This window comes from Triticum dicoccoides, chromosome 4B, assembly GCF_002162155.2.
Source record: "Triticum dicoccoides isolate Atlit2015 ecotype Zavitan chromosome 4B, WEW_v2.0, whole genome shotgun sequence".
NCBI classification, from domain to species: domain Eukaryota; kingdom Viridiplantae; phylum Streptophyta; class Magnoliopsida; order Poales; family Poaceae; genus Triticum; species Triticum dicoccoides.
The window spans coordinates 80,876,456-80,903,682 of NC_041387.1; positions in this window are offsets into that span (position 1 = coordinate 80,876,456).

A 27,227-nucleotide genomic window follows, 5' to 3' on the forward strand; every position below is an offset into this window, starting at 1 on the left:
GCAGTATATGAACATCTGGGGTTTTGTATTGTGATAGTTAAAGGACATCTTTAGTTCACCGACGAATATTTCCTTAAGAATGCTAGCTTTCGGCTTCACCCAGTCTGAGGTACACGTCCGGAGTACCCGGCAGTAACAATCGCAGAGGTGCTCCCCTTATGCCCTAGCCGAACTAACATGAACGTAGGGCATATACACAGGAGCTAGGCAACCCAGCTTGGCCGAAACTTAAGTCATATCGATGCATATAATGGTGAAGAAAAGGCACATATGGGAAAAGGACTCATATGCAGTGGGCTTGAAGCCCGGAAGATAATTATATTAAGCTTCTGTATAAGAAGCCCCCAGGTATAATGAGCGCACATACTTGAAGATTAGTGAGTCACGAGTGCGTGGTCCAGCCACACTAAAGCTTTAGAGCTATGAAAGGAAAAAACAAGAAGAGAGCTAAAAATAAAAAATAAAAAGGAACAAAGGGAAGGAGACGAACAAAGAGTTCGACGCTATGCGTAGAATCTTCGGAGTCTGGCCGCGTTCCATGGGTTCGGCTCGAGTCGATTATCTGATGCATCACGGAGGCGGTACGCTCCTTCGCTGAGAACTTTGTCAATAATGAAGGGGCCCTCCCACTTGGGCTTGAACTTGTCCTTTTTCTTCTCCGGTAGGCATAGAACGAGTTCGTCAATATTATAAGTTTTGGCCCGTACTTCTCTGCTTTGATACCTGCGAGCCTGTTGTTGATCAAATGTGGAATGGGCTTTTGCGACGTCGCACTCATCCTCCAGGGCATCTAAACTGTCCTGCCGATCAAGCTCGGCTTCTCTCTCTTCATACATGTGCACTCTAGGTGAGTCATGAATAATATCGCAGGGCAGTACAGCCTCTGCGCCGTACATCATGAAGAAGGATGTGAATCCAGTAGTGCGATTCGGCGTTGTCCGCAGCCCCCGGAGTACGGAGTCAAGCTCCTCGACCCAGTGCGCGTCTGATTCCTTTAGGGATCGCACTAGTTTGGGTTTGATACCGCTCATAATAAGACCGTTCGCTCGTTTGACCTGACTGTTTGTTTGAGGGTGATAGACGGAGGCGTAGTCGAGCTTAATGCCCATGTTGCCGCACCAAGTTTTCACCGCATCGGCTGTAAAATTGGAGCCGTTATCGGTGATGATGCTGTGCGGGACACCATATCGGTGCACAACCCCTGATATGAAGTCTATCACTGGTCCAGATTCGGCCGTTTTTACTGGTTTGGCCTCTACCCATTTGGTGAATTTATCAACCATGACCAACAAGTATTTTTTTCTTATGGCTTCCTCCTTTAAGGGGTCCGGCCATATCGAGTCCCCAAACCGCTAAAGGCCAAGTTATGGGGATTGTTTGGAGAGCGGTGGGCGGCATATGGCTTTGGTTGGCGAAGCGCTGGCAACTGACGCAATGTTGGACGAGATCATGTGCATCTGCTTGGGCCGTCGGCCAGTAAAAACCTGTACGGAAAGCTTTACTTACAAGGGCCCGAGCTGCGGCATGGTGGCCACCGAGTCCAGCATGAATTTCAGCCAAGAGCTACCGCCCCTCCTCTTCGGAGATACATCTTTGAAGTACTCAGCTAGCGCTTTTCTTATAAAGCTCTCCCTCGTGGACCTTGTAGGCTTTAGAGCGCCACACTATGCAGCGTGCCTCATTTTGATCCTCTGGGAGTTCTTGCCTATTAAGGTAGGCTAAGAAGGGTTCGGTCCATGGGGCGATGACAGCCATGATAAGATGGGCTGAAGGTGTTATCTCGGTGGCAGAGCCCCCGATTATGTTAGTGTGTTCGGAATCTGAGGTTGCCGGTCTCCCCTTGCCACACCACAGATGGATTGAAAAGCCTTTCCAGGAAGATGTTTGGTGGGACGGGGTCGCACTTAGCGCCAATGCGGGCAAGGATATCCGCCGCTTGATTGTTTTCTCGAACCACATGATGAAATTCAAGCCCCTCAAATTGAGCCGACATTTGAAGGACAGCATTACGATAAGCTGCCATTTTCGGATCCCTGGCGTCGAAGTCTCCATTTATTTGAGATATTGCAAGGTTTGAATCCCCACGCACTTCCAGGCACTGAATGCCCATGGAGACAACCATCCGGAGACCATGCAACAGAGACTCGTATTCGGCTGCATTGTTGGAGTCTGTGTATATTATTTGGAGTACGTATTGGACTGTATCTCCAGTGGAGGATGTTAGGACAACACCTGCTCCCAGACCAGCCAGTATTTTAGAGCCGTCGAAATGCATGATCCAATTGGAGTATGCGTCGTACTCTTTAGGGAGTTTGGCCTCTGTCCATTCGGCGACGAAGTCAGCCAGTACTTGCGATTTAATGGCTCGCCGCGGTTTATATTTAATGTCGAATTGGAGGAGCTCGATGGCTGTCGGTGTCAAAACCGGCGGATCTCGGGTAGGGGGTCCTGAACTGTGCGTCTAAGGCTAATGGTAACAGGAGGCGGGGGACACGATGTTTATCCAGGTTCGGGCACTCTCTATGGAGGTAATACTGACGGTGTCCTGGAGTAGGGGGTACTCACCATGTAGTCTCCCGATCAGTTAGATTGGGCCGAGGACCCCCATGGCCGTATACTTATGGGCCAGTTCGGACAGTTGCCGCATACAAGGAAAATTCCACAAGACTTGGTGATCAAGACAAGGACTCCTCCCACCGGCGTATTCGGCTAGGACTCTTGTTATCCTAGGCCTCTGGTACATTATATAAACCGAGGCCAGGCTAGTCGATAGATTATGACATTACTCATCATACCTCTAGGGTTTAGACCACAACATATGATCTCGGGGTAGATCAACTCTTGTAACCCCTATACTCATTAAAGTCAATCAAGCAGCATGTAGGGTATTATCTCATCAAGAGAGCCCGAAGCTGGGTAAAATCCCGTGTTCATGTTACCATTGATCCTAAGACACACAGCTCGGGACCCCCTACCCAAGATCCGCCGGTTTTGACACCGACATTGCTGCTTTCATTGAGAGTTCCGCTGTGTGATCGGTGAAAGGATCAATGGCTCGACTACAGGTCAACTACGACGTCGGTTTTTTCGTCACCAGCTCGACTGGTCACCTTGGCTTGACCGAGGACTGCGCCCTACCTCCAATTGTCATGTTCGGATGAGGGCCTTCATCAACATAAACTCTGATCTCTATCAAGATCATGGAGGAGTCATCCATGGAGCTCGGGGGCTCAACGTCAACATTGCCCTCAGGCGACCGTGCTGTTTTTCTGGACAGCAAACTCGTATCCGCCGCCACCGCCTCCTCGAGTGTTGCCTAAACAATTGCTTCAGTGGAATTATGCGGAATTAAGTCTACAACAACCATACAAAAATTTCATCGAGTTCCGATGGAGGAATCTCCGGCAATCTCCGATGTACCGGAGCCCTGTTGAATCTGGACGAGAATCCGGACGAGTTTGGAGCGGGCTGTCCAACATCTAGCTCGGACGTCCTTTGGAAGATCCAACGTTGATCGGTTGCGGAATTCCCATATCTACCACCTGCCAAAAATTCAGCTCGATCCGACCGTCCAAACTCCGGGAACCTTCCGATTAGTGCATCACTTTTCGGATCTGTTTTCTGCGCGAGAACGAATCCGACCCAAGTTCATCTTCTTTGCGAACGGGATTTCGGACATCCTTTTTGAAGGATGATTTCGTATCGGGTATTGTGTTTTATTCTCAAACACATCCCATTAATATTAAAAGTATTTTTACAATACGATCTTCAACATTGCGCCGGTGTCAAACCGGCCAGACAACATCACTCCACGACGGCCGACCTGCGCTAGACACATCGTCGCTTTGTTGAGCCGAGCTCAACTTCTTCGGATCATCATCTCGGCCAGCCAAACAATAGTTTGGCATCGCGAAGGATAAATCGTCACCAACATCGCCGCCCCACGGATTACACGGAGCGGGCACACCGGCCTCGCCGCACGGTCACTTCATCAAGCCAGCATTGATCGCGTCAGAAACTACGACCTGCATCAGCATGGCCGAACTGTTGCTTCATCAAGCTAATGTCCATCACGCCGAACTACTTCAACACCTCGGCTGACACATCTCCTCACCGACCTGCTCCGTCTCCTCGCCTGGACTGGGGGCTTCGTCATCCCTTCATCAACTTACCTCGTAGACTCCGGCGTCACCGGCCGACCAGCTTCATCACATTAGCTGGACCACGGGCTTTGCCTTGGCGAGCCAACCTTTGCCAGCATCGTCATGCCTTCGCTTCATCACCCATTAGGCAACAGGTGTGCGGATCAAGTCCCAATTTTGGGAGTAACCGTTCTTCGGACCGCTACAACAAATAAATCAGGTGCTATTAATCCCAGCAATTTTTGCTTGTTTGGGTTTATTTTTCCCAAGGAATTATTACTCTGCTTTGTTCCATCATCTATACACAGGTCTATCAAATGGTCTCCGCATTAATGACAGTTGCGTGGTGGTTCGGTAAGTTTCCGTGCATAGTTCGGCGAACGCCGTATCTGGAACTCGGACCGACCTATGAATTCGGGCTTTGTCATGCTTTCACTGCGTCACGCCGACGCCCTGCATCAACATTGACCTCGACGCTCAGGCCATATCTCTTTCATTATTTACATCACTTGTATTAAATAAGTAGAAGAATTTTTTTATATACATTATTATCTTTATTTGTCATTTCTTTTGGTTTGCACTATTTTACCTGTGCAGCCAATCGACTCAGACTGAGCCGTGTTGTCACCTCCATCGACCGAATTGTGTTGTCGCCTTGGCGCACCGACCTGCTCCATTACTGCGGATGGACTGGGGGCTTCATCTTCTCGGAGTGCCGAACTCTCTGCTCGGCCACCTTGGGACTAGCCTAGGGGCTGGAACCTTGTCCCACATCAAGCTCGGACCGCGTCATCAATGACGAACACATTAACTAGCTAAGTCGCTTTCATGCTCAGAAACTTTCAGTTTTAAATTTTGTTCGGTTCGACCAAGCTTTAGCCTTTTTTAGCAAAAAGTTGTTTGTGAAAAATTCCTTGTCATAACTTTGTTTGTGACACACAAATTCAAATACCCCGTTTACTTGGGGGCTTCCTTTATGAAGCATTTCCTCTTGCATATGATTATACTTGTACGGCTTCGTTCCTTGTTCGTGTATTACGCCACAATATGCACCATATTGAGCTAAGCGATTTGCAAGCTGGGTTGCCTGGCTCCTGTTCTTACCCCTATGTTCCCAATTGTTCGGCTAGGGAGTAAAGGGAGCACCTCTGCGATTGTCACGACCGGTTCTTTCGAGCTCGGACCTTAGACTGGGTGAAGCCGAAAGCTAGCGATCTTATTGTTTTCAATCATGGTCGGCACACAACAAAACTCATGAGCACAAAAAATCTATTGCACAAGTTTCATAATAACAATGAGCAACCGAAGAAAGGTATCGGTGGGGGTACTATTTTCTTCGAAGATGCTTCTTGCACTTCGTTGGTAATATAGCATAAGTTCCCTGAGCGCGCTTTTTCTATTACAGCCTTATGGCCTAATTGCCTGGTTATCGGAAAGACCGTCGATATTCTTGACAGGTGGAGTACATAACACTTTTCGGTCCTTGACCGAAGAGGGAGAAGCCGATCGTCGGTTAAGACGCGTTCAAAGTGGGTGAACACAGATATGATATAAGTACTTCGGTACATACAATCATTATACATAAAATTCTTTTACCCAAGTAACTTGGGGGCTCTTAAATTTATGTGAACTGTTTTATAATAAGTGTTCTTCTTCTTAGTCGTTGCAAAGTCTTTTTTTCTATCACTCCTTTTTTTGACGCGAGTGTGCGGTCAATAGCCGGGGAGCCTAATTTCTCTCTCAAAGCCGCTAAAGTTTGCTAAACTAGCCTAACAAGAAGTACTCTACCTTCGGGATAGGAGGTTGAAGCCGTAGGCTGACCCGCTTGAAGTCTTGAGATAGGATGTGTCATGTTAAAGCACGATAGAAGCACAATTTTTTTTCTAAGACCAATTTTCTGATTGGCACCGAACAATTGATCTAGTTCGGACGTCGAGTTTTTCCTGACGTTTTTTGGTTTTCCAACCCTGCGGCACTTTTCAACTATTTGTGTGTTTTCTGCATAAGTCTCGCCGTGCAACGCCGGACACCTTTAGAGATTTTGCAAAAATTCTCGGATATTGCTATATATGCATCAGTTTCGAATTGTTTCTTCGGTCAATAGTTGGGTTGCCCGGCTCCTGTGCTTGCCTCCTATGTTACACTTTGTTCGGCTAGCTGTGCAAAGGGAGAACCACTGCGATTGTGCTTCCAGCTCGCATGGTTAAGCACCACAGTGGAGAAAGCCAAAAACTAACTGTCACAATAAGCGTAAATTGGTCAGAAGTCCGATGACTGTATTAAATGACGGGCCATTCGTAACATTGGCCGAAGTGTTTACGGCTTGACCTCGGCTGTCGCCGAACACTAAGCGGGGGGCTACTTGCTGGCCTCCTAACTTTAAGCTCCTATGACTAAGTGAAAGTTATAAAGCCCACATATCTGATTGCCTCGTTTCTGCCAACACAACCGCCTTCGGGCACCGAGACGTCGGCTAAGGGTTGTTTTGTTATTTCGGAAACACCCTGCATAGCATCTACAAGGGGGTAGAAGCCGATGATGGGCCACTTTCAGATTATAAACGGTAGCAACGAAAGTGAAAATTTGGGTTCATCTAGACCACAAAGTTTGGAAGCTTTCCCGAACTAAATCCTCAGTATTTTCCTCCCACATTGATCGGAGCTGAGGTTTCATGATCATGCTTAGCATGACAACCCCAAGAAAGGAACCGATAGCGGGACTATTTTCTTTGGACGATGTTTATAAAATAATATAAAACTTTGTCTCTCTACGTACCTTTGTTTATAAAACCATATGGCCGGATTGCCTTGTTTGCCATAAATCTTTGCCCTCATAAAGGCTTTATAAAGCAGGACAAACACTCCTCGGCTGCTGGCCGAGGAGGTTGAAGCCGATGGTCGGTCAACAAAGTTTTGTACAATGTGGATACAAGCATTAATGATATAAAGTACCTAGATACATAGCGTCATTACACATAATTTGTGATTTTACTGTGGATATCGATCCTTAATACGGCCCCCCGTGCCCGCACTAAGGCTCGGGAGCTACTAGGCTTCGGGCTTATTATTTACAAATATTAAAAGGGGTACATCGATCTCCTGATCTGATGTTGCCACCCGACCAGTGTCTCGGGGGCTACTGCATTGGCAATCCAATGCAGAAAATTCGAAGTGCAATATAGTTTTAGAGGAGATTATTATCCTCAGGTTGGTCGGCCGCACCCAACCTGAGTTTAGAGGACTTTGCACACCGCGTTTCTATTCCTATGTATGCTGCCGAGCTAGGAGTTGATCCTCAGGCCGATTTCGCGCATCGACCTGAGTCTCAGGGTCTACTAAGATTAGTGGTTTCCTGTTTTCCATCAGGTGCATCTCGGGTTTTAGACCGACGCACACACCTTGAGGGCTACTGGCTATATATCTCAACAGAGAATAAATTGCACCACCTCAGAAGCAGTCCGGCATAAAGCTTGGGCGCCAGTGGCTGGCTCCATAGAGGGCATTCCCGACATTAAGCTCGGCTAAACTCCTTCAACTTTTTTGAACCAATATGATCTATGACATCTCGGATACAATCCGGCGTTGGAGATTGGATACAGTCCGGCATTGGAGCTTGGACACAGTCCGGCTTTGAAGCTCGGATACATTCCGGCGTTAGAGCTCGGAAGCAGTCCGACGTTGGTGGTTGGCTGCAAAAGATACCTCGAATGCAATCCGACGTTGGAGGTCGGATGCAAGAGGACACTGCCACCCGGGAATAACTTCAAACCCAAGGTGTGGCATAGTAATAACAAGGCATTGATAAAGGCCAGAAACTTAAAGGGGATCCTCAGATACCCGACATGTAAACTCTTCGGATTTACTTCACGATCCTCAAGATCGAAGATGAGAAGATTTGTTGAACCAGTTTTCAAGACCGACGACCGAAGATGAAGAACAGTTCGGAAGAATTGAGGAGCCTCCCCAACTTGAAGACCGGTTCAGGGGGCTACTAACGGTGTCCTGGACTAGGGGGTACTCACCACATCGTCTCCCGACCAGTTAGATTGGGCCGAGGACCCCCATGGCCGTATACTCATGGGCCAGTTCGGACAGTTGCCGCATACAAGGAAGATTCCACAAGACTTGGTGATCAAGACAAGGACTCCTCCCCACCGGCGTATTCGGCTAGGACTCTTGTTATCCTAGGCCTCTTGTACATTATATAAACCGAGGCCAGGCTAGTCAATAGATTATGATATTACTCATCATACATGTAGGGTTTAGACCACAACATATGATCTCGGGGTAGATCAACTCTTGTAACCCCTATACTCATTAAAGTTAATCAAGCAGCATGTAGGGTATTATCTCATCAAGAGAGCCCGAAGCTGGGTAAAATCCCATGTTCATGTTACCATTGATCCTAAGACACACAGCTCGGGACCCCCTACCCGAGATCCGCCGGTTTTGACACCGACAAATAACCTACTTCCTGCTAGATTGATCTTAATGATATGAGTATTACAAGAGTTGATCAACCATGAGATCGATGAGGCTAACCCTAGAAGCTAGCCTATGATTATGATTGTTGTTCTTCATCCTACGAACTAAACCCTCCGGTTTATATAGACACCGGAGGGGGCTAGGGTTACACAAAGTCGGTTACGGAGAAGGGAATCTACATATCCGAATGACCAAGCTTGCCTTCCACGCAAAGGAGAGTCCCATCCAGACACGGGACAAAGTCTTTTATCTTGTATCTTCATAGTCCAACAGTCCGGCTGTCCGAGGACCCCTTAATCCAGGACTCCCTCAGTAGCCCCTGAACCAGGCTTCAATGATGATTGAGTATGGCGCGCAGATTGTCTTCGACATTGCAAGGCGGGTTCCTTCTCTGAATACTCGAAAGTAGATCTTTGAACACAAGAATCGTGTCCGCCCCTGCAAAAAACAATTTCCACATACCACTGTAGAGAGTATAATATTTCACGGATCTAATCTGCTGACAGTTTATTCACAGTGTGACATCAGAATATGGCCCGGTTTTTATTCGAACAGTTTTATTAGCCTGCCACAACACGATTCGCAAGGCGGTTTCATTGGCACGTCTTGTCGAAGCAGAGATCATGCCCCCTCATTACGGGATTCTCATCAATACTAGCGTGGGTAACCCAACCGTCCCATGGATATGATTGCTTGGGAATAGGCAAGTTCCAAAAAGGCCACGCGGGGAACGTTTGATATTCATCCTCTTTATAAAGAGGTCCAGGCCTGTCTTTTCCCTCTACGCTCAATCCTCTCCTTCTCCTACCTCGAGTTCCAACACCCAAAGCTCCAGCAAAAATGCTCCAAGCTTCCGACCATGTCCAGATCCAGCTTTCAACGTTGGTGGATGGCCTCCTCCGTCACAGACGAGGATATCAAGAAGCTTAGGGAGGCGAGGTACTTGACAGCGGAAATTCCCCACAGGCTTCCTGCTCAAGGTCACGTCATCCCCACTCCCAAGCCTGACGAGAGTGTTGTGTTCATCTCTCACTTCCTCCGAGGGCTAGGCCTCAGTCTTCATCCCTTTGTTAGAGGGCTTATGTTTTATTACGGTCTAGATTTTCATGATCTAGCTCCGGATTCCTTCCTTCACATCTCGTCCTTCATAATCGTGTGCAAGGCCTTCCTCCGCATTGTTCCGCACTTTGGCTTATGGCTAAAAACCTTTAATGTAACATCAAAGTTGATCAACGGAAAACACGCAGAGTGTAGAGGGGCTAGAATAAGCAAATGCTCCAATGCTTTATGGCCAAAGGGTTCCTTCCTAGAGGTTCCCGACCTGTCGCAACGGGAGTGGTTCTACATCACCGCTCCCCGAGGGAAAAAGTGGGCGGCTGCTCCTGCCTTCCGCTCCGGCCCTCCACCACAGCTTGCCTCATGGGTCAATAAGGGGCTGGACTGGGGGGTCGGCTGACGATGTACGGACGCTGCAAAGCCGCATCCGAGATTTTATTGAGAAGGATATTGGTCCTGTAAAGGTAGTTCAGGTAATGCTAGTTCGACGGGTCATGCCATGCCAAGGACGACCTCTCCGTATGTGGGAGTTCAATCCGAAAGGACCGTGAACCATTCAGCACTTCTTCGGCATGACACTCGAAGGGATGTATAAATCATTCTTCGGATCATGAATAAAGTGTCCGGACACCACGGAAGACGCAAGACTTGATTACAACCATCCAGATACCCTGGTGAGCACCCTGTGACCGAGCACATTGTTATTATATTTATCATAATGTTATCCTGAAAACAAATCATCCTCGGCCAGGGTTGGATATAGAAGGCAGAGAGGATCAGGTGTTCGGCGCCTCTTCCCGAAGACTCAGCCGACCCGGTGTTAACCAGGATGCTGACTCATGCACCATATCAAGTGCCATTGGGGGAAGACAAGGAGGGGAGCATGGAGGTCAAAATTGGCCTCCACACCAGCGATACATTACGTACTATATCCGGAGAAATTGGAACTCCCGTGTCGGAGAGCAAACGGAGAGGAGAATCAAATATTCCCTCCCCCCGTGGGAAGAAAAGGGTCGCCCCCGAAGACTTGAAGGCGAAGGCCTCCAAGCAAGGGAAGAAATCCCTGTCAGGTGGTCCTGTCCTAGGGAGCAATGTTGCCGAACAACATCCTTAAGGGGACCAGCCGCTAGCCAAAACGTAAGTGAACAAAGGTGCTCTGTAAGCATACCACGTTCTTCTCCCATTTGTGATAGTAACATCTGAAATATATGTTTGGCAGCCCGACCTATAGCCTTGCGGCGCAATCTTTGTCCTCGGGGATCTTCTTCCGGAGATGATGGAGAGCAAGACGCCTCCTCATACTCCTCCGCCCCACAAGGAGGACGACCCCGAAGTGTCGTCTCGGAGGATCTCTCCGGATCCCCGAAGGAGGACGGGGCCAGAAGGTGGAGCTTCAGCCACCCGAGGTCCGGGGTGTTTGGCTCCTAGGGAGACCGAAGACAAGAGCCCCGGTCTGTCCGACGCACAGCCGGATACGCTTATGGTTCTTCTGCGGCAAGCGCATGTTTCAGAGGAACATCGTACCTTAATGGGTACGGTGATTAAAAGAATTTCGTCCGTGAAAAGCTGACTTGATAAAGCCTTTATGAGACTCTTAAGAGGCTTCGAGGTACGTAAGGTGGCAATTTTTGTTAATTTGTATTTGCAGAACGCAAGGTGCACTGTGTGTAGATAGTAGCCCCTGAGACTCTGGTTGCTATCCGAATGGAGCAATCAGAGGATCAAAAAATATCAATAATCTCAGGAAAGGACTCTACCAATTTTGTACGCAGGCAGCTGCAGCTCTGATTAGTGCGCAGGCTGCTGAATTTGCCGAATTGAAGCGGCAACCGGATGCGACGGATGAGGACATCTTGCTCGTGCATAAGCGTCTTGACGAGGCGCAAGCTGTGTCTTTTGGGCGGTTAGCAAGTATGTATGATAGTATGACATTGAGACTTACCATATGCTTTTAACTGCAGATGGTGTGGCCGCCGTGGAGACTGTTCGGGCTGAGCTTGCGTGGCTAAGGAGCAAGCTAGAGTAAGCAACGCGGCTGCCGAAAAGGTAGCTAGTGAATTGAAAGCCGAACAGGCTGCTCATCGCCAAAGTGAGGAAAAGATAGCCAATATGGCTCTTGAGCTGAAGGATGCCGCTGACCGTTATGATCTGCTCAAGAAGGAGAGCCAAGAAAAAACAAAGGACCTGCAAAAGGCCTTGGAAACGGTAAAAGAGACTCGATCTGAGATTCGGGCAGCTCGGGAGGAGCTCCGGCAAGCCGGCGAGATCGCGGCTGGGAAGCCCTTTTTGTTGCGAACTAAGTTCAGCGATCCGAAGTATGCCCCTCTTGATCAAATGTGGCGTTCTGAAGAAGCGTATTTGAACCTATCGAAGAGTGCCACCGACGCGACGCAGTTCTTCCAAGACCAAGAAGATCATGCAGTGGAAAGACTGTTCTGGTCATACTTCAGCATGCCAAAGCGTCCGCTGCTGTTAAATGAGCAGATGGCCGAATGGGCAGAGCTCCATAGGTTATCCGGACTTGCCATGAAGGCTGTTGTGGACTGCTTGTGGCCGGGGGAACCAAGCCCGAGTAGTTATTTTGGTTTGGTGAAATGATTTGTTCATAATGTCCCGGATATCACCACTATCAAGCGGTCGACATGCATAGAGAGTGTGCGGATGTCCCTCACCCGCGTTAAAATGTACTGGGCGAGTATGGAGGCCACCGGTATTGCAGCACGGGGTCCGCCTGGGGGCCGGAACCTACTGGAGCACTATTTTGAGGAGGTCCTAGAGGGTGCCCGCCTGATAGAGGCTCAGTGCTCAAAGACTATCATTTTCGAATGATAGACATCTGAATTGTAAAGACAATGCGTTTGATAATAAAGGATATATTTATACTTTTTGCCCATAAAGTATTTTAGTGCCTCCTGTGTGGCCGTTTATGTATGTATGTATATAACCTAAAAGATTGCAGTCATCGGCTTCAACCCCTTTGCGAATAATGCGCGGGTGTTCGGCAAAAGCACGTAGTCACACTTGATCCAAAGTCTTGGTCCATTTGAGAAGGTGATAGTGCGGCAAACAAGGCAACCGGACTATAAAGCTTTAACATTTTCACTTAGCCATAGGAGTTTGACGGTGGGGCTACTACATAGCCCCTGGTATGTCCGCGTTTTATCTGAAAACGATTGGTTTACATACGTGACCGGAAAATCGGTCCTTCGTTAAAGCGGAGGAATCTCGAGGATTCCGTTGAGTCATCGAGTGGTTGACCAGTCTCTCGCTGTATCATGACAGTCAGTTATCGGTTTTCTCTACTGAGGCGCTCGTCTGGATGAACCAGGGCACAATCGCAGTAATTCTCCCCGTGCTTCCTTAGCCGATGGTGCGGAACGTAAGGTAGCTAAACGCGGGAGCCGGGCAAACCCAACATTTGACCAAAGACATGATTCGGAGCTGATGCATATAAGGCCAAACTCGCGACGCCGAACACTCCCGAAGGTGTTTGGTCCTTGCAAAATATACCGGGCTGAATGACAACCCCTCGTAATAAAACCCTGGATTTTAAGGTATGGATATATTCGGTGTGATGACAACGTCGACATCCTTGTGGGTCATTTTAAGGGCCGGGAGGATACGAAAACAACAAAAGATAGTAAAAAAGGTTTATGCAGGGGCTTAATCTAAAAAGAAACCTTAGAACGGGGCCATGTTGCATGTCTACGCCTTTATCTCCGTTGAGCCTGTGTCCTTGAGGGGTAAAGAGTGGTGGCCACCTGAAATAAAGAAAGAACCAGGTGACCGGATCTGGTGTGATCGTGAGTAGAATTGGTTTGTTTTAAAGAACCATGAAGATATAATTTTTGAGTCCGAATAGGGTCTAGCCGAACTATGGACCGTTTATATGTGTGTGGCCCCACACAACACACATGGAGTTTTGAAGCCCTATTTTACATATACAAGGAGACATGTACAATCTTCTTGTTTTGGTGGGAGTATGGCCGCTAACCGAGCTCAGGTCTATCTGAGCTACTACACCTAGGTGTGCGCCGAACACGTCTAACTGTGTCCTTGGTTTCGAGAACTGATGAGTTGCTCGTTTTGCAGAGGTCACTCCATGATTCGGCTGCTAGAGCCGCGACGTATTCTTCCATCTGAAGGGAACGTTCCATGTTTTCGCTGATTGTGATGATGCCACATGGACCGGGCATCTTAAGTTTAAGATAAGCATAATGCGGGACTGCATTGAAGCGGGCGAATGCCGTTCTTCCAAGTAATGCATGGTAACCGCTACGAAACGGAGCAATATCGAAGATTAGTTCTTCACTTCGAAAGTTATCGGGAGAACCGAATACAACTTCCAATGTCAGGGAGCCACTGTTGTGGGCCTCTGCGCCTGGTATCACTCCTTTAAAGGTAGTGCTGCTTTTCTTAATTCTTGACGGGTCTATCCCCATCTTGCGGACAGTGTCCTGATATATCAGATTGAGATGGCTGCCGCCGTCCATGAGGACTCGAGTGAGGTGGCATCCGTCAATTATGGGTCAAGCACTAAGGCGGTCGAGCCCCCGTGTCGGATACTAGTCGGATGATCCCTGCGATCAAAAGTGATCGGACAGGCCGACCATGGGTTGAATTTGGGGACGACATGCTCTATAGCGTATACGTCTTGGAGTGCGTGTTTGCGCTCCCTTTTTGGGATATGAGTGACATAAATCATGTTCACTGTTTTAACCTCCGGCGGGAATTTTTTCTGTCCACCTGTGTTCGGCTGGCGGGATTCATCCTCGTCTTCACTTAGCGACCCCTTCCCCTTGTGTTCGGCGTTGAGCTTGCCGGCCTGTTTAAAGACCCAACATTCTCTGTTGGTGTGGTTAGCCGGCTTATTGGGGGTGCCATGAATCTGGCAGGGCCTGTCAAGAATTCTGTCTAAGCTGGATGGACCTTCTCGGCTGCCTTTAAATGTCTGTTTCCATTGACCAGGTTTGGAGCCCCTGAATCCGGTGTTTACCGCTGTATTTTCTGGGATGTCTTCGTTGTTTCGACGTTTGTTTTTGTTACGTCGTGGTTTTCCGTTGCCATCCTTGATTTCGGATGTGCCAGGGTCGCTGGTGCTGCTACGGGCCAACCAGCTATCCTCACCCGCACAAAAGCGAGTCATGAGGGTGGTTAGGGCCGCCATTGTCCTGGGCTTTTCTTGGCCGAGGTGTCTGGCAAGCCATTCGTCCCAGATACTATGTTTGAAAGCTGCTAAAGCTTCGGCATCCGGACAATCGACAATTTGGTTTTTCTTGATCGGAAATCTATTCCAAAGCTTACGGGAGGACTCTCCGGGTTGTTGGGTCATATGACTGAGATCATCTGCATCCGGAGGTCGGACATAAGTCCCTTGAAAATATGCCCTAAAAGCGTCCTCGAGCTCCTCCCAGCTTCTGATAGAATTTTCGGGAAGGCTTTTCAGCCAGTGCCGAGCTGGTCACTTGAGCTTGAGGGGTAAGTATTTGATGGCGTGGAGATCATCTCCGCGTGCCATATGGATATGAAGAATAAAGTCCTCTATCCAGACCATCGGGTCTGTCATTTCGTCATATGCCTCGATGTTTACGAGTTTAAACCCTGCTGGAAATTCATGATCCAGCACTTCATTGGTGAACATAGGGGGTGTGCGGCGCCCTGTATTTAGTTGTGCTGTGGCGTGAGTCCGATGGTTGTAGTGTTCGGTGTTGGTTCTGAACTGGAGAGCGGCCGGCATATTTGTTTTGGTGGTCGTGACCCTACGTGGGAGTGCGTTCTCAAGATCCATAAATGGACCTTGTTACACCAGCCCTTTTGTCCAGGTCTTCACGTAAATCGTGTTTCTGGTTCCGGGTTGCTACCTCCCTTTCTTTATGGAACGGGGGTGCGGATTTGTTCGTGGCGTTATTAGCTGCTCTGTCTCGACCACGAGGTGGTCAGTCCTGTTGATTGTCCGTACAGTTATTCAGCGGTATGGGCTTTATGGCCTCGTCGTCGAATTCAGGCAGTAGTTTACGTTTGGGATAGCTCTTTGTTTGGCGATCGCCGCCGTTTTTTTCCTTAGTGTCGAGCACTTCATTCCATTTTGTCATCGAGCATATCCGATGCGGCTTTAAGATATTGGTTCTGCTTATTCAAGATCCGAGCAGTGGCGATAAGTCTCTGCTGGAGGCGTTCTCTCTCCACTTGTGTATCAGGGATGATGAACGTGTCATCATCCAAACTATCCTCTTCTTCGGAGACAGGTTGATTAGTGTTGTCTTCGGCGTCGCTGTGTTCGGATAGCGGCCCCGGACTGTGTTCGCCGTCTTCCTGTTCGTCCCGCTTCATGGCTAGGTCTCAGGGGTCTTCATTGTTTTCGGCATTGTCCGGGGTATTATCTTCTATGCCGGTATTGATATTTTTACCATGGCGAGGTTTAGAGCGGTGTCGCCGACGTCGGTGCTTCAGCTGCTTCTCAGGAGGTGTATCGTCAACTGGGTCTTTCTTGCCCTTGCCATTGTCTTCTTTAGGTGTATCCACCATGTAAATGTCATATGACGAGGTGGCTGTCCATCACCCTGTGGGCGGTGGTTCCTCTTCTACTCCCGCATCGTCGTCCATACCTTCGATGTCTTCGGAGTCGAAGTCGAGCATGTCGGTCAAGTCATTGACAGTGGCTATCAAGTGGGTGGTGGGTGGGCAGGGAAGTTCTTCATCGTCCGTTTCCCACTCAAGCCGGACATAGTTCGGCCAAGAATCTCCTAACAAGGAGAGAGATATTAATTAATTTAACACGTCGCCCAAGGGTGAGTGCTGAAAGATGACCGCGGAGGTAAACTCCAAGATCGGCGCCCGATAAGATTCGATGGGCGCGGACACATGCAGTTCGGAACCCATATCCGGAGACAAGTCCGGGGGTCCGACGACACAGGCCTCTATAGAGGCTAAATTTGTGTTCGGCTCCAACACCGTAGAGTATGCAGCCTCCGCGGTGGGGTCCAGCCCCCCGTCCACGAACCACGCGATCTACTCCGGGTTTAGAGCCGGGGCAGCCGCAGGTGTGATCTCCTGATCGCCGTCTGATGGCAGATCTAAGTCATGCTCATTGCGGCTGTAGGGTGGACCTGTCATGGGATCGAATCCTTCGAAGATCAAGTCTCCGCGGATGTTGGCGGTGTAGTTCGGGCTTCCAAATCTGACCTGATGGCCAAGGGCGTAGCTATCGATCTGCTCCAGATGGCCAAGCGAGTTGGCCCGCAGTGCGAAGCCGCTGAATACGAAGATTAGTGTGGGGAGGAAAACCTCACCCTAGATCGCATCACTGTAGACGATTGAAGGATCCATCAAGCCTTATGTTGACGACACAGTGGAACTCTCAATGAAAGCACCAATGTCGGTATCAAAACCGGCGGATCTCAGGTAGGGGGTCCCGAATTCTGCGTCTAAGGCTAATGGTAACTAGAGGCGGGGGACACGATGTTTACCTAGGTTTGGGCCCTCTCTATGGAGGTAATACCCTACTTCCTGCTAGATTGATCTTGATGATATGAGTATTACAAGAGTTGATCAACCACGAGATCGATGAGGCTAACCCTAGAAGCTGGCCTATGATTATGATTGTTGTTCTTCGTCCTACAGACTAAACCCTCCGGTTTATGTGGACACCGGAGGGGGCTAGGGTTACACAGAGTCGATATGGGTGTTCGATACATCACAATGTAACTAGATTATTGACTCTAGTGCAAGTGGGAGACTGTTGGAAATATGCCCTAGAAGCAATAATAAAAGGATTATTATTATATTTCTTTGTTCATGATAGTTGTCTTTTATTCATGCTATAATTGTATTATCCGGAAATCGTAATACACGTGTGAATACTTAGACCACAACATGTCCCTAGTGAGCCTCTAGTTGACTAGCTCGTTGATCAACAGATAGTCATGGTTTCCTGACTATGGACATGGATGTCATTGATAACGGGATCACATCATTAGGAGAATGATGTGATGGACAAGACCCAATCCTAAGCATAGCACAAGATCGTGTAGTTCGTTTTGCTAGAGCTTTTCCAATGTCAAGTATCTCTTCCTTAGACCATGAGATCGTGTAACTCCCAGATACCGTAGGAGTGCTTTGGGTGTACCAAACGTCACAACGTAACTGGGTGACTATAAAGGTATGCTACGGGTATCTCTAAAAGTGTCTGTTGGGTTGACACGGATCGAGACTGGATTTGTCACTCCGTATTACAGAGAGGTATCACTGGGCCCACTCGGTAGTGCATCATCATAATGAGCTCAAAGTGACCAAGTGTCTGGTCACGGGATCATGCATTACGGTACGAGTAAAGTGACTTGCCGGTAACGAGATTGAACGAGGTATTGGGATACCGACGATCGAATCTCGGGCAAGTAACATACCGATTGACAAAGGGAATTGTATACAGGGTTGCTTGAATCCTCGACATCGTGGTTCATCCGATGAGATCATCAAGGAGCATGTTGGAGCCAACATGGGTATCCAGATCCCGCTGTTGGTTATTGACCGGAGAGCCGTCTCGGTCATGTCCACGTGTCTCCCGAACCCGTAGGGTCTACACACTTAAGGTTCGGTGACGCTAGGGTTGTATGAATATGAGTATGCAGCAAACCGAAAGTTGTTCGGAGTCCCGGATGGGATCCCGGACGTCACGAGGAGTTCCGGAATGGTCCAAAGGTAAAGAATTATATATGGGAAGTCAAGTTTCGGCCATCGGGAAAATTTCGGGGGTCACCGGTTTTGTACCGGGACCACCGGAAGGGTCCCGGGGGTCCACCGGGTGGGGCCACCTATCCTAGAGGGCCCCATGGGCTAAAGTGGGAGGGGAACCAGCCTCTGGTGGGCTGGTGCGCCCTCCTGGGCCCCCCTCTACGCCTAGGGTTGGGAACCCTAGGGGAGGGGGCGCCTCCACTTGCCTTGGGGGGCAAGTCTCCCCCCCTTGGCCGCCGCCCCCCTAGAGATCCCATCTCTAGGGCCGACGCACCCCCTAGGCTCCCTATATAAAGAGGGGGGGGGTGGGAGGGCAGCCGCACCCAACACCCTGGCGCCTCCCTCCCCTCCCTGCTATACCTCTCCCTCCCGTAGTTGCTTGGCGAAGCCCTGCCGGAGCCCTGCTGCATCCACCACCACGCCGTCGTGCTGCTGGATCTTCATCAACCTCTCCTTCCCCCTTGCTAGATCAAGAAGGAGGAGACGTCACGCTGACCGTACGTGTGTTGAACGCGGAGGTGCCGTCCGTTCGGCGCTAGGATCTCCGGTGATTTGGATCACGACGAGAACGACTCCCTCAACCCCGTTCTCTTAAACGCATCTGCACGCGATCTACAAGGGTATGTAGATGCATTCCTCTCTCTCGTTGCTAGATGAACTCATAGATGGATCTTGGTGAACGTAGGAAACTTTTTATTTTATGCAACGTTTCCCAACAATTTTTGATGATCCGAGAAGTCATCGTCGGACCGTTGGCCGAACGGGCGGTCATAACGAAGCCGCCCAATCGGAGGGTTTGGCCTGAGGCCAGGGCTCCCTCGGAGGTGATGTTGTCCTTGATAATAAGGCGAGCCATCAAACCTATCTTCGACGTCACAGTGGAACTCTCAATGAAAGCACCAATGTCGGTGTCAAAACCGGCGGATCTCGGGTAGGGGGTCCCGAACTATGCATCTAAGGCTAATGGTAACAGAAGATGGGGGACACGATGTTTACCCAGGTTCAGGCCCTCTCTATGGAGGTAATACCCTACTTACTGCTTGATTGATCTTGACGATATGAGTATTACAAGAGTTGATCTACCACGAGATCGTAGAGGCTAACCCTAGAAGCTAGCCTATGATTATGATTGTTGTTGTCCTATGGACTAAACCCTCCTGTTTATATAGACACCGGAGGGGGCTAGGGTTACATCAGGTCAGTTATAGGGAAGGGAATCTACATATCTGTCGGGGGTTGGGTGCGACATATGCCAAAGGATGGCTTATCATGGTGGGAGCGAGTAGAACGTCGCCGGTGCCTGGAAGCGGGATGAGGCGAAGACATGCATGCCGGTGGAACTTACCCAGCTTCAGGGCTCTCCTAGGAGATAACACCCCTACTGCTGCTCTGCGAGGTCTCCGCATGGTCACTATGGCAAAGTGGTTACAATAGTGCTCCTGGAGCTATTTCTGGAGGTAGGAGAAGGCAAGGCTAGCTTCTCCTTTCGGTGATCTAAGGTCTATTCCTATCTGGGTCCGAACCCTTTGCATGGGCTTCCCAGGGGGTTTATATAGGCCTACCCCCGGGGGTACAATAGTAATCCGGCTGGGCGCGGGTCCCAGCCGTCTGTCTCTCAGTCCGTCGTCCTTCCTGCCGACTACTGGGGCCCACCGACTGGCGGGCCCCACGGACAGGCCTGCGACTGTAGCGGTACTCTTGATGACGCTGGCTCGGTCATGTCGTCATGGCTACAGCGCCGCCGTCTGGCGTGCGTTCACTGTCGCCACTCCCCATCTTATCTGGTTAATGGCATGCGGGGCCCGGGGGAGGGGTCGGCCGTCTCCAGGGGCTGACTCCCACTGGTCCGTCTCCAGGGCGCTCATGCCATCTTCGGTCTACACACTGACGGGCGGTCCCACCGCCCTTGGGCTGTACAGGCCGGCGTCGTGGGTACAGTGCGCTGCCTACTCTGGCTGAGGTCAGGGCAGGCATGGCAACAGTGCCACGCCTCGCCGGAGATCTCCTGCGATACGGCTCACTGTAGCCATGCCGGCCCATCGTAAGAAGGGGAGGAGGGGACGGCCATGCCGTGGCCGTACTCCGCCTCATCCTTTGAGGCGAGGGTGGAGTTGTGGGCCGACTCTCCATAGCCGGCCTTTTTGGAGTCGCCGTCTGGGACTCGGCTTGTCTTGGAGTCACCGTCTGGGACTCGTCTTATCTTAGAGTCGCCGCCTGGGACTTGGCTTATCTTGGAGTCGCCGTTTGGGACTCGGCTTATCTTGGAGTCGCCGTCTGGGACTCGGCATGAGGTGCGTGGCCTGCCCCGATGTCTTGAAAGGTTCTGGGGCTCGGGTTGGCCTACCCGTGGCCCATTACCCCGACAGTAGTCCCCGAAGCTAGTGAAGCTCTGCAGACGCTGCATTGTGGGGCTTCAACAGTTTCAACCTTCCAGGAGTGGATTCTGGAATTCAGCCGCCGTCTTCCCTCGGGCCGACTATCAAAAATCGGATTTAGCGGAGGGCCGCCGCGCCTCGCAAAGAGCTCGAAAGTCATGGCGGGAGATCAGGCGGCATGCCTGATACGCTTCCCTGTGGCCACCAGTGCGGTCCTATCGCGTGGTGCCACGCGGCGTGGATAGTCTGCCTGCCCACGCGCGCGACGGGACGGGCCGTCAGGCGGGGCCCGCCACTACCGCGCCTCGGCACACGAACGGATCCGTTGCGGCCGTGCGGGCGGTTGGTTTTCCCACGTCGTTATTGCACGCAGTAACTTCGTGGGGTAAATCGTGGGGGGGCGTGGGGTACTGTGCCCAGTTAATCCCGCACCCGCCCCCTCGGCTTCTTGTGACACTGCAAATTTTTATTTGGTTTTTATCAAAAACTTTGTGGTTTTTGAGGAGAGGCTATTTAATTATTTTTTTCTTTTTCAGAAAAAACCTTCCACTTAAAAACTTCCTTTGCTTTGGCAAGGATTTTATCTTTTCAAACTTTAGTGTTTGATCTTTTGAAACTTCTTCTCTGTTGGTTCTCTCTCAAATTTATTTTTGGGAGTTTAATTTGTTTTCTTTTAAAGTGAAGCTCTATGAAAATTTGGGGATTTTCATATCTTGGAACCACCCTTGACTTTGCATTGTTCCCATGTGGTAAAACCCCTCCAAAACCTCCCCTACACCTTGTGATCAACCTAAGTCCTCTGTCCCAACTAATCCAAACAAGTTTTGGATTTTATTCTAAATATTTTTCCTCTCAAAACAAATCTGATAATTATTTGGAGCCTGAGGGATTTTCAAAGCAAGTACCATATTGCATTTGAGTTTTGACCTCAAACCAACTCTCCTGGATAGTCCTTTGTACCCACAACCCAGAACCATCTTGATCCACTCCTCCTCTTTTCAAAATTTTCAAAATTTAGTCTCTGCAAGTTTGGACCAGATTTGCCAAATTTGATGAAATTCATATCTACACTTCCCCAAAAATTCCACCAAAATTCAGGCAGCCTACTTGAGCAATGAGAAGCCACTCCACCAAGTTTCAGCTCAAGGAAAAATCCCTAGATGCCAAAAGCATTCTGTCGAACACCTGAGCTGCACTGTTCTTTGCACTTTCAGTAAAATTCAGATTTTACAGTGTCATTTTCTTCAGAGATCAGTCACAAGCGCATAGTGCGCTTGGCACGTTCCTCGCAACCTCTCCCTCCTGTCCAGAGCTTCACACGCGTGCGTGGAGCCTTCCTGGCGTCGGTAGCAGCGAGCCTCGCCGGCGTTGGGAGCTTCTGCGGTGGCTGCACCTCCCGTGGCGGCCAACAAGGGCCCGAGCCCTCTCGCCACGCCACCCGGCGCCGCCCAAGGCCCCTTGGCTCTCCGCGTGTCCCTGCCGTGCCAGCGCACGCCCGTGGCACCGTCGCCGTGGCCCGGCAAGCACGGAACGTGCTCCCTGCCGCCGACGTGCCGCGCCACCCCCGTTCCGTCGAGCTCACCCTCAGCACCAAGTCCCAGCCCGTTTAGCGCCTAAATGGGACCGGTGGACCTCAACGACGAAGCCCAAGCCCCTAATCCCCCTGCACATCCCCGGCTCCGCCATAATCACTCGCCGGAGATCCCCGTTCACGGCAACCGCCTCGGGCTGCCTATAAAAAGGGCCCCCGAGCTCACCCTCGTGCACGCCTCATCCCCACTCCTCACCAACGCCACGCCAGGCCACTAGGGGGACCCCGAGGAGGTCTTCCCCCTCAACTCCGGCCGCCCCGATCCGCCTCGGCCGCCACCTTGATTCGCTCCGGTGAGGCCACCTCCGGCGCCCAAACCCCCTCCGTTACCCTCTCTAGCTACCAGGAGCCTAACCCCCTCGTCAATTTGATCTCTGCAGCTCTCTCCGACGAGTTCCTCAACCACCCGAGCCACCGTCCGCCGGAGCAAAGCTCGCCGTCGACGTGGTACTCGCCGGCGACCACCACCACCACCAACCAACGCGGAATGGCGCCCTGAGCACGGAGGTACCCTCCGATCCCCCTGCCTCGCCGTGGATCGCCGCCGGCGACCACCGCGGCTCTCGGGCGCCGACGAGCTTCGCTCCCCCCTTTTTGAAATTCAAACCTGACGCGTGGGACCCCACCGTCAGCCTCTCTGCTCTCTTTGTTGAAACGTTTTCTGGAAGCGCCTTCAAGCAAAGTACGTTTTCCCTTTGGGCTGGCGTAGTTTCTGCCGAAGCGTTTTCTGTTTTTATAAGCTAGCCCCTGGAAATCTTCTGTTTCATTACAGATTAGTCCCTGGACAAAAACCCTTATAACTTTTAAGCAGAAAAGTATTTTTGATTGATTCTTTTTCTGCTCTCTTTAAAATTTTGTCTAGTTTTTATCATATTTATTTGAAAAATATTTGGTGTACTTGCTGTGCACTCCTTGGTATTTACGATAGCACATATACTTTCTTTATACCGTAGATACCGAAGGAGGTGACGGAGCCGCGAACTTCACCGAGCTAGGCTCCGACTACTCTGAACCAGGCAAGCATGTTTGAACTTTTGATATTATGAGTGTCTTGGCATGTTTTGCATTTAGTTAGTTTCATGGCATGTTGAGAAGCATATCGATGAATGTCATTTTATGCGATAATGAGGTAAGTGAGTTCGATGATCCATAAGTGGATGGATGTGAGTATGAATGGCCATGTGTTGGCATGAGGATGGGTAAGATGGCAGTGTCGTAGCATGCCAGTCTTATGCCAGACTATGTGACTTCAGTGTCAAACCGTATCGGTCCAGTTCCTTTCATTTCCTTCCCTGTACTACCACATGTTTTCCGCAAGGAATATGGTTTAGTAAGTTGCAAACCGCTTTTCTGGTACACACCAAAAGGAGAGGCCGTGATGATGGTTCCATGGCCCTGGATTAAAGCCAGTCATCCGGTCAGGGGGCATGGGTGTTTCCGGTTGGGACCGAGAGGGGGGCACCCCTTAGAGCGCGCGTATATAAATTTGATCCCATGCTATTCGAGATTGTGATCTCCCCGTCTCAAAAGTTTTTCTTGGATGATGTCTAGGGTGATTCCTAGCATCGAGAGGTAGGATGGGTGTGTACTGGTTAGCTGTGTTTTCTTCCGAAATACCGTAAACGGAACTAGTCCTTCGTGACTACGGAAATCCGTTGGCTGTGGGAACAATTTTGTACAAACTCTGCAGAGTCATATATTTCCTCCAAATCATCTATTCCATGTCCTAGATCGATATTATCTTATCCTAATCAAATGTCAGTTTTGATGACAGAGACTCCGGTGATTCGCATGAGTGCTAATTCCGGTTAATTGAATATTCTTGTGGATGGACTAACCCATTTATTCTCATGAATTAAATGTTTATTATGAGTATTATTTACTTGTGAATCAAAGCCCTTTCTGTGACGTCGTCCCGACGTCCGACTGAGGTATTTCTTTTTAAGCCCTTTCTGTGATGTCGCCCCGACGTCCGACTGTGGCATTTCTTTTAAAGCCCTTTCTGTGATGTCGCCCCGACGTCCGACTATGGCATTTCTTTTAAAGCCCTTTCTGTGATGTCGCCCCGACGTCCGACTGTGGCATTTCTTTTAAAGCCCTTTATGTGATGTCGTCCCGACGTCCGACTGTGGCATTTCTTTTAAAGCCCTTTCTGTGACGTTGCCCCGACGTCCGACTGAGGTATTTCTTTTTAAGCCCTTTATGTGGTGTCGCTAAGACGCCCGACTGTGGCATCTTTTTCCTTATATTTATTTGTTCACCTTTCGAGGCGTCGCTTCAGACACCCGATCGGTAATTATTTATGTTCTGTTGGGATTTCAGGCGGACTACCGCCGTTTCCCTTTTACTTACCTTGTTATGCTAATTTTTTTGAAAATGTACATTGGTGAATTTATTCATGTCGCATCCATGCATGCATTTGTTATATCTTACGTCCGAACTGTCTTGCGAGTACTTTCAAAGTACTCACTGGCTTGTTGATTTGGCCAGATGCTGACGAAGGCGATCTCATGGATGAAGAGTTTGATAGCGAGTCCGACACTTAGAGGAGTCCCAGTCAGTCTCGTGCGACCCTGGATTTGGTCACTGTTTTATATCCGCTTTCGCTACCAAATAAATTCATCGAGCCTCACCTCGACGCTCGATGAGATGATAGACTTAGAGTCTTGTATTTCTCTCCCCGCTGTGTTTTTCCACCACCGCCCTATCCTCGAGTCAGTAGTATGCCTCCACACCACTGTGTCATGTCCGCCATTATGTATAATTATTGGTGTGCTTGTAATAATTTGGTTGAGCAACCGTAGTTCGACCCTGTAATATATTTTGCTACTGGCTTATTGTATCAAGAAATTGTCTACCAGTGAGGAGGATTTCTCTCATACTGGACTCAAAAGATTGGTTTCTCAATAAATATTTTTATTGGAAAACCGGTCGTGACAAGCTTGGTACCAGAGCCAGGCTGACTGTAGGAAGCCACTAGGTGCGATCGCTAATTAGTTATTAGCATGATAGAGCAAATTTATATTTTTGCAATTGTAGTCATTTTCTGTCAGTCAGCATAAATTTATGATCTGACCCTGCAGAATTTTTGCCTACTTTTGTAGATGGCCGACAACAGCTGCGAGTCTCAGACCTTCGCCAACGTGCCCGATGGGTTCGTCAAGCTTCTTTCTTTCATCGTTCAGGTCACGATGGGGCCATCCGTGCGCCCAGTCTTCACACTCTGCCAGCACCGAGTCAACGACAGTCTGACCATGCACCAGGCCGCGGTACAGTTCAAGGGAGGGCGTGGTGAGTTACACCGCTTCCGGTTCGTGGGAAGAGCAATGCCTACGGAGAGGCATGCTATGCAGATGGCAGCCCGTGAGGCGATAGCTCGTCTCAGGGATGTCCTTCCCGTGATGAAGACTCGTCGTTACCGTTATCTTCCGTGCCATGTGCCTTACACCTGTCACTACGCATACTCCTGCCCCAGAGGAGAACGAGACGAGGCTTTTGAGATGCTCATTGAGTATCTCCGGGCCCTGGAGGCAGCCTTCGACAACCTGGTGGACGACTTCGTAGCTACCCGCATGGACTCAGTCCATGGCTGTGCTGCCAACAGGAGGGAGCTCCTACCCATCGCTCCGCCACTGACTTTGGTCTCGTCCTCAGCATCTTATACGCCTACTCGTCGCCTGCCTTCTACCGAAGAATTCAAACAAGTCATTGCACCCACTTCAGCGCGCACTGCACCACCCTTCGCGCCCACTCCTGTACGTGTTGCTCTGCCCCTGGCAACCGCTCCGTCCACTCTGCGCAACACCACACGTAGGGAGCCTATTAGCGAGGAGGAAGTCGAGTCCCCAACCTCGCTACGCCTCGCCCTCGGCAGGGCAAAGGAGGTTGTCAACATCTCTGCCTGAGTACGCTTAGCTGCCGTGTATTGCACCGCTTTGTAAGATATGTGCGTAGGTTGTGAGAAGTAGCCTGTTTGCGCATCATGTAGGATCTGGAGAAGTGCACTAGCCTAAATAACATGTCAGGATTATGTACGCATATCCTGAGTGATGTATTGTATAATTACCGCCCGCGTGTAAGATATGTAATGAGCAGTCCTTCTCCGTGCGCAAGTCGATTTGTTTTTCTTAAGTAAGCTGAGTTATTTATTTCTATTTGCTAGCTTTATGCATTTATGGTTTTGTTTTGCGACTCTTTCCGCTTTTCTTATGAGTTTTACAAAATATATCCCCAGAGTGAAAAATGTCTCGTCCTTGGACACGCTCCATGCCAACTCCACCAGAGGAAAATTATGATGCACAACCCAACAACGAGTTCACTCAGGGACAGTCAAGCCAACAGGGCAGTGAATCGGCACTTTCACAAATGTGCCGCCTTTATGAGCAGAGTCAGCAAGAACATCGTGAGATGATGAACCAAGTCATCAACATGGGGAATCATCATGGACAGTATCAGCAGCATTCCAAGTTATCTGAGCTACAGAAGACACGTCCTCAAACATTTTCTCACACTGACAAGCCTCTTGAAGCCGAGGACTGGCTTCGAGATATGGAGAGGAAATTAATTATTGCAAAGTGTTCAGATCTCGAGAAAGTACTATATGCTCAACACTATCTCACAGGAGCAGCCGCATCGTGGTGGGAGAATTTTCTGCACATGCATCCCAACGAAAATGACATAACCTGGGATGATTTGAAGGAAGGTTTCCGTGGTGCACATATTCCTAAGAGTATTATGAAAATCAAGAAGAGAGAATTCGATGACCTCAAACAAAGGAACATGACAGTGTCAGATTACAACAGTCAATTTACCCTATTATCCCGCTACGCCAATGAGGAGCGTATGACTG